Source organism: Scyliorhinus torazame, chromosome 9 (assembly GCF_047496885.1).
Source record: "Scyliorhinus torazame isolate Kashiwa2021f chromosome 9, sScyTor2.1, whole genome shotgun sequence".
In the NCBI taxonomy this organism is placed as follows: Eukaryota; Metazoa; Chordata; class Chondrichthyes; order Carcharhiniformes; family Scyliorhinidae; genus Scyliorhinus; species Scyliorhinus torazame.
The window spans coordinates 4,576,669-4,593,997 of NC_092715.1; the positions used below are offsets into that span (position 1 = coordinate 4,576,669).

Below are 17,329 nucleotides of genomic sequence, written 5' to 3' on the forward strand. Positions count from 1 at the left end.
GCACAGGACACTGACGCACAGGACACTAACGCACAGGACACTGACGCACACGACACTGACGCACAGGACACTGACACACAGGACACTGACGCACAGGACACTGACGCACAGGACACTGACACACAGGACACTAACGCACAGGACACTGACGCACAGGACACCGACACACAGGACACCGACACACAGGACACTAACGCCCAGGACACTGACGCACAGGACACCGACACACAGGACACTGACGCCCAGGACACCGACGCACAGGACACCGACACACAGGACACTGACGCCCAGGACACCGACGCACAGGACACCGACACACAGGACAGTAACGCACAGGACACTGACGCACAGGACACTGACGCACAGGACACCGACGCACAGGACACTGACGCACAGGACACCGATGCACAGAACACTGACGCACAGGACACTGACACACAGGATACTGACGCACAGGACACTGACGCACAGGACACCGACACACAGGACACTGACGCACAGGACACTGACGCCCAGGACACTGACGCCCAGGACACTGTCACACAGGACACTGACGCACAGGACACTGACGCACAGGACACCGACGCACAGGACACTGACGCACAGGACACCGACGCACAGGACACCGACACACAGGACACTGACGCACAGGACACTGACACACAGGACACTGACACACAGGACACCGACGCACAGGACACCGACACACAGGACACTGACGCAAAGGACACCGACGCACAGGACACCGACACACAGGACACTGACGCACAGGACACTGACGCACAGGACACTGACGCACAGGACACCGACGCACAGGACACTGACGCACAGGACACTGACGCACAGGACACTGACGCACAGGACACTGACGCACAGGACACCGACGCACAGGACACTGACGCACAGGACACTGACGCACAGGACACCGACACACAGGACACCGACGCACAGGACACTGACGCACAGGACACCGACGCACAGGACACTGACGCACAGGACACTGACACACAGGACACCGACACACAGGACACTGACGCACAGGACACTGACGCACAGGACACCGACGCACAGGACACTGACGCACAGGACACCGACGCTCAGGACACTGACGCACAGGACACTGACGCTCAGGACACTGACGCACAGGACACCGACGCACAGGACACTGACGCACAGGACACTGACGCACAGGACACCGACACACGCGACACTGATGCACAGGACACTGACGCACAGGACACTGACGCACAGGACACTGACGCACAGGACACTGACGCACAGGACACCGACGCACAGGACACTGACGCACAGGACACTGACGCACAGGACACCGACACACACGACACTGATGCACAGGACACTGACGCACAGGACACTGACGCACAGGACACCGACGCACAGGACACTGACGCACAGGACACTGACGCACAGGACACCGACACACACGACACTGACGCACAGGACACTGACGCACAGGACACCGACGCACAGGACACTGACGCACAGGACACTGATGCACAGGACACCGACACACACGACACTGATGCACAGGACACTGACGCACAGGACACCGACACACAGGACACTGATGCACAGGACACTGATGCACAGGACACTGACGCACAGGACACTGACGCACAGGACACCGACACACAGGACACTGATGCACAGGACACCGACGCACAGGACACTGACACACAGGACACTGACGCACAGGACACTGACGCACAGGACACTGACGCACACGACACTGACGCACAGGACACTGACACACAGGACACTGACGCCCAGGACACTGATGCCCAGGACACCGACACACACGACACTGATGCACAGGACACTGACGCCCAGGACACCGACACACACGACACTGATGCACAGGACACTGACGCACAGGACATTAACGCACAGGACACTGACGCACAGGACACTGACGCACACGACACTGATGCACAGGACACTGACACACAGGACACTGACGCCCAGGACACCGACACACACGACACTGATGCACAGGACACTGACGCACAGGACACTAACGCACAGTACACTGACGCACAGGACACTGACGCACACGACACTGACGCACAGGACACTGACACACAGGACACTGACGCACAGGACACTGACGCACAGGACACTGACACACAGGACACTAACGCACAGGACACTGACACACAGGACACCGACACACAGGACACCGACACACAGGACACTGACGCCCAGGACACTGACGCACAGGACACCGACACACAGGACACTGACGCCCAGGACACCGACGCACAGGACACCGACACACAGGACACTGACGCCCAGGACACTGACGCACAGGACAGTAACGCACAGGACACTGACGCACAGGACACTGACGCACAGGACACCGACACACAGGACACTGACGCCCAGGACACCGACGCACAGGACACCGACACACAGGACACTGACGCCCAGGACACCGACGCACAGGACACCGACACACAGGACAGTAACGCACAGGACACTGACGCACAGGACACTGACGCACAGGACACCGACGCACAGGACACTGACGCACAGGACACCGATGCACAGAACACTGACGCACAGGACACTGACACACAGGATACTGACGCACAGGACACTGACGCACAGGACACCGACACACAGGACACTGACGCACAGGACACTGACGTCCAGGACACCGACGCACAGGACACCGACACACAGGAAACTGACGCCCAGGACACCGACGCACAGGACACTGACGCCCAGGACACTGACGCCCAGGACACTGTCACACAGGACACTGACGCACAGGACACTGACGCACAGGACACCGACGCACAGGACACTGACGCACAGGACACCGACGCACAGGACACCGACACACAGGACACTGACGCACAGGACACTGACACACAGGACACTGACACACAGGACACCGACGCACAGGACACCGACACACAGGACACTGACGCACAGGACACTGACACACAGGACACTGACACACAGGACACTGACACACAGGACACCGACGCACAGGACACCGACACACGCGACACTGATGCACAGGACACTGACGCACAGGAAACTGACGCACAGGACACTGATGCACAGGACACTGACGCACAGGACACTGACGCACAGGACACCGACGCACAGGACACTGACGCACAGGACACTGACGCACAGGACACCGACACACACGACACTGATGCACAGGACACTGACGCACAGGACACTGACGCACAGAACACCGACGCACAGGACACTGACGCACAGGACACTGACGCACAGGACACCGACACACACGACACTGACGCACAGGACACTGACGCACAGGACACCGACGCACAGGACACTGACGCACAGGACACTGACGCACAGGACACCGACACACACGACACTGATGCACAGGACACTGACGCACAGGACACCGACACACAGGACACTGATGCACAGGACACTGATGCACAGGACACTGACGCACAGGACACTGACGCACAGGACACCGACACACAGGACACTGATGCACAGGACACCGACGCACAGGACACTGACACACAGGACACTGACGCACAGGACACTGACGCACAGGACACTGACGCACACGACACTGACGCACAGGACACTGACACACAGGACACTGACGCCCAGGACACTGATGCCCAGGACACCGACACACACGACACTGATGCACAGGACACTGACGCCCAGGACACCGACACACACGACACTGATGCACAGGACACTGACGCACAGGACACTAACGCACAGGACACTGACGCACAGGACACTGACGCACACGACACTGATGCACAGGACACTGACACACAGGACACTGACGCCCAGGACACCGACACACAGGACACCGACACACAGGACACCGACACACAGGACACTGACGCACAGGACACCGACGCACAGGACACCGACACACAGGACACTGACGCACAGGACACTGACGCACAGGACACTGACGCACAGGACACCGACGCACAGGACACTGACGCACAGGACACTGACGCACAGGACACTGACGCACAGGACACTGACGCACAGGACACCGACGCACAGGACACTGACGCACAGGACACTGACGCACAGGACACCGACACACAGGACACCGACGCACAGGACACTGACGCACAGGACACCGACGCACAGGACACTGACGCACAGGACACTGACACACAGGACACCGACACACAGGACACTGACGCACAGGACACTGACGCACAGGACACCGACGCACAGGACACTGACGCACAGGACACCGACGCTCAGGACACTGACGCACAGGACACTGACGCTCAGGACACTGACGCACAGGACACCGACGCACAGGACACTGACGCACAGGACACTGACGCACAGGACACCGACACACGCGACACTGATGCACAGGACACTGACGCACAGGACACTGACGCACAGGACACTGACGCACAGGACACTGACGCACAGGACACCGACGCACAGGACACTGACGCACAGGACACTGACGCACAGGACACCGACACACACGACACTGATGCACAGGACACTGACGCACAGGACACTGACGCACAGGACACCGACGCACAGGACACTGACGCACAGGACACTGACGCACAGGACACCGACACACACGACACTGACGCACAGGACACTGACGCACAGGACACCGACGCACAGGACACTGACGCACAGGACACTGATGCACAGGACACCGACACACACGACACTGATGCACAGGACACTGACGCACAGGACACCGACACACAGGACACTGATGCACAGGACACTGATGCACAGGACACTGACGCACAGGACACTGACGCACAGGACACCGACACACAGGACACTGATGCACAGGACACCGACGCACAGGACACTGACACACAGGACACTGACGCACAGGACACTGACGCACAGGACACTGACGCACACGACACTGACGCACAGGACACTGACACACAGGACACTGACGCCCAGGACACTGATGCCCAGGACACCGACACACACGACACTGATGCACAGGACACTGACGCCCAGGACACCGACACACACGACACTGATGCACAGGACACTGACGCACAGGACATTAACGCACAGGACACTGACGCACAGGACACTGACGCACACGACACTGATGCACAGGACACTGACACACAGGACACTGACGCCCAGGACACCGACACACACGACACTGATGCACAGGACACTGACGCACAGGACACTAACGCACAGTACACTGACGCACAGGACACTGACGCACACGACACTGACGCACAGGACACTGACACACAGGACACTGACGCACAGGACACTGACGCACAGGACACTGACACACAGGACACTAACGCACAGGACACTGACACACAGGACACCGACACACAGGACACCGACACACAGGACACTGACGCCCAGGACACTGACGCACAGGACACCGACACACAGGACACTGACGCCCAGGACACCGACGCACAGGACACCGACACACAGGACACTGACGCCCAGGACACTGACGCACAGGACAGTAACGCACAGGACACTGACGCACAGGACACTGACGCACAGGACACCGACACACAGGACACTGACGCCCAGGACACCGACGCACAGGACACCGACACACAGGACACTGACGCCCAGGACACCGACGCACAGGACACCGACACACAGGACAGTAACGCACAGGACACTGACGCACAGGACACTGACGCACAGGACACCGACGCACAGGACACTGACGCACAGGACACCGATGCACAGAACACTGACGCACAGGACACTGACACACAGGATACTGACGCACAGGACACTGACGCACAGGACACCGACACACAGGACACTGACGCACAGGACACTGACGTCCAGGACACCGACGCACAGGACACCGACACACAGGAAACTGACGCCCAGGACACCGACGCACAGGACACTGACGCCCAGGACACTGACGCCCAGGACACTGTCACACAGGACACTGACGCACAGGACACTGACGCACAGGACACCGACGCACAGGACACTGACGCACAGGACACCGACGCACAGGACACCGACACACAGGACACTGACGCACAGGACACTGACACACAGGACACTGACACACAGGACACCGACGCACAGGACACCGACACACAGGACACTGACGCACAGGACACTGACACACAGGACACTGACACACAGGACACTGACACACAGGACACCGACGCACAGGACACCGACACACGCGACACTGATGCACAGGACACTGACGCACAGGACACTGACGCACAGGACACTGACGCACAGGACACTGACGCACAGGACACTGACGCACAGGACACCGACGCACAGGACACTGACGCACAGGACACTGACGCACAGGACACCGACACACACGACACTGATGCACAGGACACTGACGCACAGGACACTGACGCACAGAACACCGACGCACAGGACACTGACGCACAGGACACTGACGCACAGGACACCGACACACACGACACTGACGCACAGGACACTGACGCACAGGACACCGACGCACAGGACACTGACGCACAGGACACTGACGCACAGGACACCGACACACACGACACTGATGCACAGGACACTGACGCACAGGACACCGACACACAGGACACTGATGCACAGGACACTGATGCACAGGACACTGACGCACAGGACACTGACGCACAGGACACCGACACACAGGACACTGATGCACAGGACACCGACGCACAGGACACTGACACACAGGACACTGACGCACAGGACACTGACGCACAGGACACTGACGCACACGACACTGACGCACAGGACACTGACACACAGGACACTGACGCCCAGGACACTGATGCCCAGGACACCGACACACACGACACTGATGCACAGGACACTGACGCCCAGGACACCGACACACACGACACTGATGCACAGGACACTGACGCACAGGACACTAACGCACAGGACACTGACGCACAGGACACTGACGCACACGACACTGATGCACAGGACACTGACACACAGGACACTGACGCCCAGGACACCGACACACACGACACTGATGCACAGGACACTGACGCACAGGACACTAACGCACAGGACACTGACGCACAGGACACTGACGCACACGACACTGACGCACAGGACACTGACACACAGGATACTGACGCACAGGACACTGACGCACAGGACACTGACACACAGGACACTAACGCACAGGACACTGACGCACAGGACACCGACACACAGGACACCGACACACAGGACACCGACACACAGGACACTGACGCCCAGGACACTGACGCACAGGACACCGACACACAGGACACTGACGCCCAGGACACCGACGCACAGGACACCGACGCACAGGACACTGACGCCCAGGACACTGACGCACAGGACAGTAACGCACAGGACACTGACGCACAGGACACTGACGCACAGGACACCGACGCACAGGACACTGACGCACAGGACACCGATGCACAGAACACTGACGCACAGGACACTGACACACAGGATACTGATGCACAGGACACTGACGCACAGGACACCGACACACAGGACACTGACGCACAGGACACTGACGTCCAGGACACCGACGCACAGGACACCGACACACAGGAAACTGACGCCCAGGACACCGACGCACAGGACACCGACACACAGGACACTGACGCACAGGACACCGACGCACAGGACACTGACGCACAGGACACCGACGCACAGGACACCGACACACAGGACACCGACGCACAGGACACTGACGCACAGGACACTGACACACAGGACACCGACGCACAGGACACCGACACACAGGACACTGACGCACAGGACACTGACACACAGGACACTGACACACAGGACACTGACACACAGGACACCGACACACAGGACACCGACACACAGGACACTGACGCACAGGACACTGACGCACAGGACACTGACACACAGGACACTGACACACAGGACACTGACACACACGACACTGACGCACAGGACACTGACGCACAGGACACCGACACACAGGACACTGACGCACAGGACACTGACACACAGGACACTGACGCACAGGACACTGACGCACAGGACACTGACGCACAGGACACTGACGCACAGGACACTGACGCACAGGACACCGACACACAGGACACCGACGCTCAGGACACTGACGCACAGGACACTGACACACAGGACACCGACACACAGGACACTGACGCACAGGACACCGACGCACAGGACACTGACGCACAGGACACTGACGCACAGGACACTGACACACAGGACAATGACGCACAGGACACCGACGTACAGGACACCGACGCACAGGACACTGACGCACAGGACACTGACGCACAGGACACTGACACACAGGACACCGACGCACAGGACACCGACGCACAGGACACTGACGCACAGGACACTGACACACAGGACACCGACGCACAGGACACCGACGCACAGGACACTGACGCACAGGACACTGACACACAGGACACCGACACACAGGACACCGACGCACAGGACACCGACGCACAGGACACCGACGCACAGGACACTGACGCCCAGGACACTGACACACAGGACACTGACGCACAGGACACTGACGCACAGGACACTGACGCACATGACACTGACACACAGGACACCGACACACAGGACACCGACGCACAGGACACCGACGCACAGGACACCGACGCACAGGACACCGACGCACAGGACACTGACGCACAGGACACTGACACACAGGACACCGACGCACAGGACACCGACGCACAGGACACTGACGCACAGGACACTGACGCACAGGACACCGACGCACAGGACACCGACGCACAGGACACCGACGCACAGGACACTGACGCACAGGACACTGACACACAGGACACCGACACACAGGACACTGACGCATAGGACACCGACGCACAGGACACCGACGCACAGGACACTGACGCACAGGACACCGACGCTCAGGACACTGACGCACAGGACACTGACGCTCAGGACACTGACGCACAGGACACCGACGCACAGGACACTGACGCACAGGACACTGACGCTCAGGACACTGACGCACAGGACACCGACGCACAGAACACTGACGCACAGGACACTGACACACAGGACACTGACACCCAGGACACCGACACACGCGACACTGATGCACAGGACACTGACGCACAGGACACTGACGCACAGGACACTGACGCACAGGACACTGACGCACAGGACACCGACACACACGACACTGATGCACAGGACACTGACGCACAGGACACTGACGCACAGGACACCGACGCACAGGACACTGACGCACAGGACACTGACGCACAGGACACTGACACACAGGACACTGTCGCACTGGACACTGTCGCACAGGACACTGACGCACAGGACACTGACGCACAGGACACTGACGCACAGGACACCGACGCACAGGACACTGACACACAGGACACTGACGCACAGGACACCGACACACACGACACTGACGCACAGGACACCGACACACACGACACTGATGCACAGGACACTGACGCACAGGACACCGACGCACAGGACACCGACACACAGGACACTGATGCACAGGACACCGACGCACAGGACACTGACACACAGGACACTGACGCACAGGACACCGACACACACGACACTGATGCACAGGACACTGACGCACAGGACACCGACACACAGGACACTGATGCACAGGACACTGATGCACAGGACACTGACGCACAGGACACTGACGCACAGGACACCGACACACAGGACACTGAATCACAGGACACCGACACACACGACACCGATGCACAGGACACTGACGCACAGGACACCGACACACAGGACACTGATGCACAGGACACTGATGCACAGGACACTGACGCACAGGACACTGACGCACAGGACACCGACACACAGGACACTGATGCACAGGACACCGACGCACAGGACACTGACGCACAGGACACTGACGCACAGGGCACTGACGCACACGACACTGACGCACAGGACACTGACGCACACGACACTGACGCACAGGACACTGACACACAGGACACTGACGCCCAGGACACCGACACACACGACACTGACGCACAGGACACCGACGCACAGGACACTGACGCACAGGACACTGACGCTCAGGACACTGACGCACAGGACACCGACGCACAGGACACTGACGCACAGGACACTGACACACAGGACACTGACACCCAGGACACCGACACATGCGACACTGATGCACAGGACACTGACGCACAGGACACTGACGCACAGGACACTGACGCACAGGACACTGACGCACAGGACACCGACACACACGACACTGATGCACAGGACACTGACGCACAGGACACTGACGCACAGGACACCGACGCACAGGACACTGACGCACAGGACACTGACGCACAGGACACTGACACACAGGACACTGACGCACAGGACACTGTCGCACTGGACACCGACGCACAGGACACTGACGCACAGGACACTGACGCACAGGACACTGACGCACAGGACACCGACGCACAGGACACTGACACACAGGACACTGACGCACAGGACACCGACACACACGACACTGACGCACAGGACACCGACACACACGACACTGATGCACAGGACACTGACGCACAGGACACCGACGCACAGGACACCGACACACAGGACACTGATGCACAGGACACCGACGCACAGGACACTGACACACAGGACACTGACGCACAGGACACCGACACACACGACACTGATGCACAGGACACTGACGCACAGGACACCGACACACAGGACACTGATGCACAGGACACTGATGCACAGGACACTGACGCACAGGACACTGACGCACAGGACACCGACACACAGGACACTGACTCACAGGACACCGACACACACGACACCGATGCACAGGACACTGACGCACAGGACACCGACACACAGGACACTGATGCACAGGACACTGATGCACAGGACACTGACGCACAGGACACTGACGCACAGGACACCGACACACAGGACACTGATGCACAGGACACCGACGCACAGGACACTGACGCACAGGACACTGACGCACAGGGCACTGACGCACACGACACTGACGCACAGGACACTGACGCACACGACACTGACGCACAGGACACTGACACACAGGACACTGACGCCCAGGACACCGACACACACGACACTGATGCACAGGACACTGACGCACAGGACACTAATGCACAGGACACTGACGCCAGGACACTGACGCACACGACACTGATGCACAGGACACTGACACACAGGACACTGACGCCCAGGACACCGACACACACGACACTGATGCACAGGACACTGACGCACAGGACACTAACGCACAGGACACTGACGCACAGGACACTGACGCACACGACACTGACGCACAGGACACTGACACACAGGACACTGACGCACAGGACACTGACGCACAGGACACTGACGTACAGGACACTGACACACAGGACACTAACGCACAGGACACTGACGCACAGGACACCGACACACAGGACACCGACACACAGGACACTGACGCCCAGGACACTGACGCACAGGACACCGACACACAGGACACTGACGCCCAGGACACCGACGCACAGGACACCGACACACAGGACACTGACGCCCAGGACACCGACGCACAGGACACCGACACACAGGACAGTAACGCACAGGACACTGACGCACAGGACACTGACGCACAGGACACCGACGCACAGGACACTGACGCACAGGACACCGATGCACAGAACACTGACGCACAGGACACTGACACACAGGATACTGACGCACAGGACACTGACGCACAGGACACCGACACACAGGACACTGACGCACAGGACACTGACGTCCAGGACACCGACGCACAGGACACCGACACACAGGAAACTGACGCCCAGGACACCGACGCACAGGACACTGACGCCCAGGACACTGACGCCCAGGACACTGTCACACAGGACACTGACGCACAGGACACCGACGCACAGGACACTGACGCACAGGACACCGACGCACAGGACACCGACACACAGGACACCGACGCACAGGACACAGACGCACAGGACACTGACACACAGGACACTGACACACAGGACACCGACGCACAGGACACCGACACACAGGACACTGACGCACAGGACACTGACACACAGGACACCGACGCACAGGACACCGACGCACACGACACTGACACACACGACACTGATGCACAGGACACTGACGCACAGGACACTAATGCACAGGACACTGACGCACAGGACACTGACGCACACGACACTGATGCACAGGACACTGACACACAGGACACTGACGCCCAGGACACCGACACACACGACACTGATGCACAGGATACTGACGCACAGGACACTAACGCACAGGACACTGACGCACAGGACACTGACGCACACGACACTGACGCACAGGACACTGACGCACACGACACTGACGCCCAGGACACCGACACACACGACACTGATGCACAGGATACTGACGCACAGGACACTAACGCACAGGACACTGACGCACAGGACACTGACGCACACGACACTGACGCACAGGACACTGACACACAGGACACTGACGCACAGGACACTGACGCACAGGACACTGACGCACAGGACACTGACACACAGGACACTGACGCACAGGACACCGACACACACGACACTGATGCACAGGACACTGACGCACAGGACACCGACACACAGGACACTGATGCACAGGACACTGATGCACAGGACACTGACGCACAGGACACTGACGCACAGGACACCGACACACAGGACACTGACTCACAGGACACCGACACACACGACACCGATGCACAGGACACTGACGCACAGGACACCGACACACAGGACACTGATGCACAGGACACTGATGCACAGGACACTGACGCACAGGACACTGACGCACAGGACACCGACACACAGGACACTGATGCACAGGACACCGACGCACAGGACACTGACGCACAGGACACTGACGCACAGGGCACTGACGCACACGACACTGACGCACAGGACACTGACGCACACGACACTGACGCACAGGACACTGACGCACAGGACACTGACGCCCAGGACACCGACACACACGACACTGACGCACAGGACACCGACGCACAGGACACTGACGCACAGGACACTGACGCTCAGGACACTGACGCACAGGACACCGACGCACAGGACACTGACGCACAGGACACTGACACACAGGACACTGACACCCAGGACACCGACACACGCGACACTGATGCACAGGACACTGACGCACAGGACACTGACGCACAGGACACTGACGCACAGGACACTGACGCACAGGACACCGACACACACGACACTGATGCACAGGACACTGACGCACAGGACACTGACGCACAGGACACCGACGCACAGGACACTGACGCACAGGACACTGACGCACAGGACACTGACACACAGGACACTGACGCACAGGACACTGTCGCACTGGACACCGACGCACAGGACACTGACGCACAGGACACTGACGCACAGGACACTGACGCACAGGACACCGACGCACAGGACACTGACACACAGGACACTGACGCACAGGACACCGACACACACGACACTGACGCACAGGACACCGACACACACGACACTGATGCACAGGACACTGACGCACAGGACACCGACGCACAGGACACCGACACACAGGACACTGATGCACAGGACACCGACGCACAGGACACTGACACACAGGACACTGACGCACAGGACACCGACACACACGACACTGATGCACAGGACACTGACGCACAGGACACCGACACACAGGACACTGATGCACAGGACACTGATGCACAGGACACTGACGCACAGGACACTGACGCACAGGACACCGACACACAGGACACTGACTCACAGGACACCGACACACACGACACCGATGCACAGGACACTGACGCACAGGACACCGACACACAGGACACTGATGCACAGGACACTGATGCACAGGACACTGACGCACAGGACACTGACGCACAGGACACCGACACACAGGACACTGATGCACAGGACACCGACGCACAGGACACTGACGCACAGGACACTGACGCACAGGGCACTGACGCACACGACACTGACGCACAGGACACTGACGCACACGACACTGACGCACAGGACACTGACACACAGGACACTGACGCCCAGGACACCGACACACACGACACTGATGCACAGGACACTGACGCACAGGACACTAATGCACAGGACACTGACGCCAGGACACTGACGCACACGACACTGATGCACAGGACACTGACACACAGGACACTGACGCCCAGGACACCGACACACACGACACTGATGCACAGGACACTGACGCACAGGACACTAACGCACAGGACACTGACGCACAGGACACTGACGCACAGGACACTGACGCACACGACACTGACGCACAGGACACTGACACACAGGACACTGACGCACAGGACACTGACGCACAGGACACTGACGTACAGGACACTGACACACAGGACACTAACGCACAGGACACTGACGCACAGGACACCGACACACAGGACACCGACACACAGGACACTGACGCCCAGGACACTGACGCACAGGACACCGACACACAGGACACTGACGCCCAGGACACCGACGCACAGGACACCGACACACAGGACACTGACGCCCAGGACACCGACGCACAGGACACCGACACACAGGACAGTAACGCACAGGACACTGACGCACAGGACACTGACGCACAGGACACCGACGCACAGGACACTGACGCACAGGACACCGATGCACAGAACACTGACGCACAGGACACTGACACACAGGATACTGACGCACAGGACACTGACGCACAGGACACCGACACACAGGACACTGACGCACAGGACACTGACGTCCAGGACACCGACGCACAGGACACCGACACACAGGAAACTGACGCCCAGGACACCGACGCACAGGACACTGACGCCCAGGACACTGACGCCCAGGACACTGTCACACAGGACACTGACGCACAGGACACCGACGCACAGGACACTGACGCACAGGACACCGACGCACAGGACACCGACACACAGGACACCGACGCACAGGACACAGACGCACAGGACACTGACACACAGGACACTGACACACAGGACACCGACGCACAGGACACCGACACACAGGACACTGACGCACAGGACACTGACACACAGGACACCGACGCACAGGACACCGACGCACACGACACTGACGCACACGACACTGATGCACAGGACACTGACGCACAGGACACTAATGCACAGGACACTGACGCACAGGACACTGACGCACACGACACTGATGCACAGGACACTGACACACAGGACACTGACGCCCAGGACACCGACACACACGACACTGATGCACAGGATACTGACGCACAGGACACTAACGCACAGGACACTGACGCACAGGACACTGACGCACACGACACTGACGCACAGGACACTGACGCACAGGACACTGACGCACAGGACACTGACGCACAGGACACTGACGCACAGGACACTGACACACAGGACACTAACGCACAGGACACTGACGCACAGGACACCGACACACAGGACACCGACACACAGGACACTGACGCCCAGGACACCGACGCACAGGACACTGACGCCCAGGACACCGACGCACAGGACACCGACACACAGGACACTGACGCCCAGGACACCGACGCACAGGACACCGACACACAGGACAGTAACGCACAGGACACTGACGCACAGGACACTGACGCACAGGACACCGACGCACAGGACACTGACGCACAGGACACCGATGCACAGAACACTGACGCACAGGACACTGACACACAGGATACTGACGCACAGGACACTGACGCACAGGACACCGACACACAGGACACTGACGCACAGGACACTGACGTCCAGGACACCGACGCACAGGACACCGACACACAGGAAACTGACGCCCAGGACACCGACGCACAGGACACTGACGCCCAGGACACTGACGCCCAGGACACTGTCACACAGGACACTGACGCACAGGACACCGACGCACAGGACACTGACGCACAGGACACCGACGCACAGGACACCGACACACAGGACACCGACGCACAGGACACAGACGCACAGGACACTGACACACAGGACACTGACACACAGGACACCGACGCACAGGACACCGACACACAGGACACTGACGCACAGGACACTGACACACAGGACACTGACACACAGGACACTGACACACAGGACACCGACGCACAGGACACCGACACACAGGACACTGACGCACAGGACACTGACGCACAGGACACTGACACACAGGACACTGACACACAGGACACCGACGCACAGGACACCGACGCACAGGACACTGACACACAGGACACTGACGCACAGGACACCGACGCACAGGACACCGACACACAGGACACCGACGCACAGGACACTGACGCACAGGACACCGACACACAGGACACCGACGCACAGGACACTGACGCACAGGACACTGACACACAGGACACTGACGCACAGGACACTGACGCACAGGACACCGACGCACAGGACACTGACGCACAGGACACTGACGCTCAGGACATCGACGCACAGGACACTGACACAAAGGACACTGACGCCCAGGACACTGACGCCCAGGACACTGACACAAAGGACACGCCCAGGACACTGACGCACAGGACACTGACGCACAGGACACTGACACACAGGACACCGACGCACACGACACTGACACACAGGACACTGACGCACAGGACACTGACGCACAGGACACCGACGCACAGGACACTGACGCACAGGACACTGACGCACAGGACACTGACGCACAGGACACCGACGCACAGGACACCGACGCACACGACACTGACACACACGACACTGACGCACAGGACACTGACGCACAGGACACTGACGCACAGGACACCGACGCACAGGACACTGACGCACAGGACACTGACGCACAGGACACTGACGCACAGGACACCGACGAACAGGACACCGACGCACAGGACACCGACGCACAGGACACTGACGCACAGGACACTGACACACAGGACACTGACGCACAGGACACCGACGCACAGGACACCGACACACAGGACACCGACGCACAGGACACTGACGCACAGGACACCGACACACAGGACACCGACGCACAGGACACTGACGCACAGGACACTGACACACAGGACACTGACGCACAGGACACTGACGCACAGGACACCGACGCACAGGACACTGACGCAAAGGACACTGACGCTCAGGACATCGACGCACAGGACACTGACACACAGGACACTGACGCCCAGGACACTGACACACAGGACACGCCCAGGACACTGA

The 17,329-nt window shown here is 59.7% G+C and overlaps 1 protein-coding gene across 2 annotated transcripts in view; it reads right to left on the reverse strand.

The window, feature by feature from the left end:
• The window catches only part of agxt2 (alanine--glyoxylate aminotransferase 2), a 600,286-nt gene that overhangs the window by 296,843 nt on the left and 286,114 nt on the right, over nt 1-17,329 (reverse strand). The window lies entirely within an intron of this gene.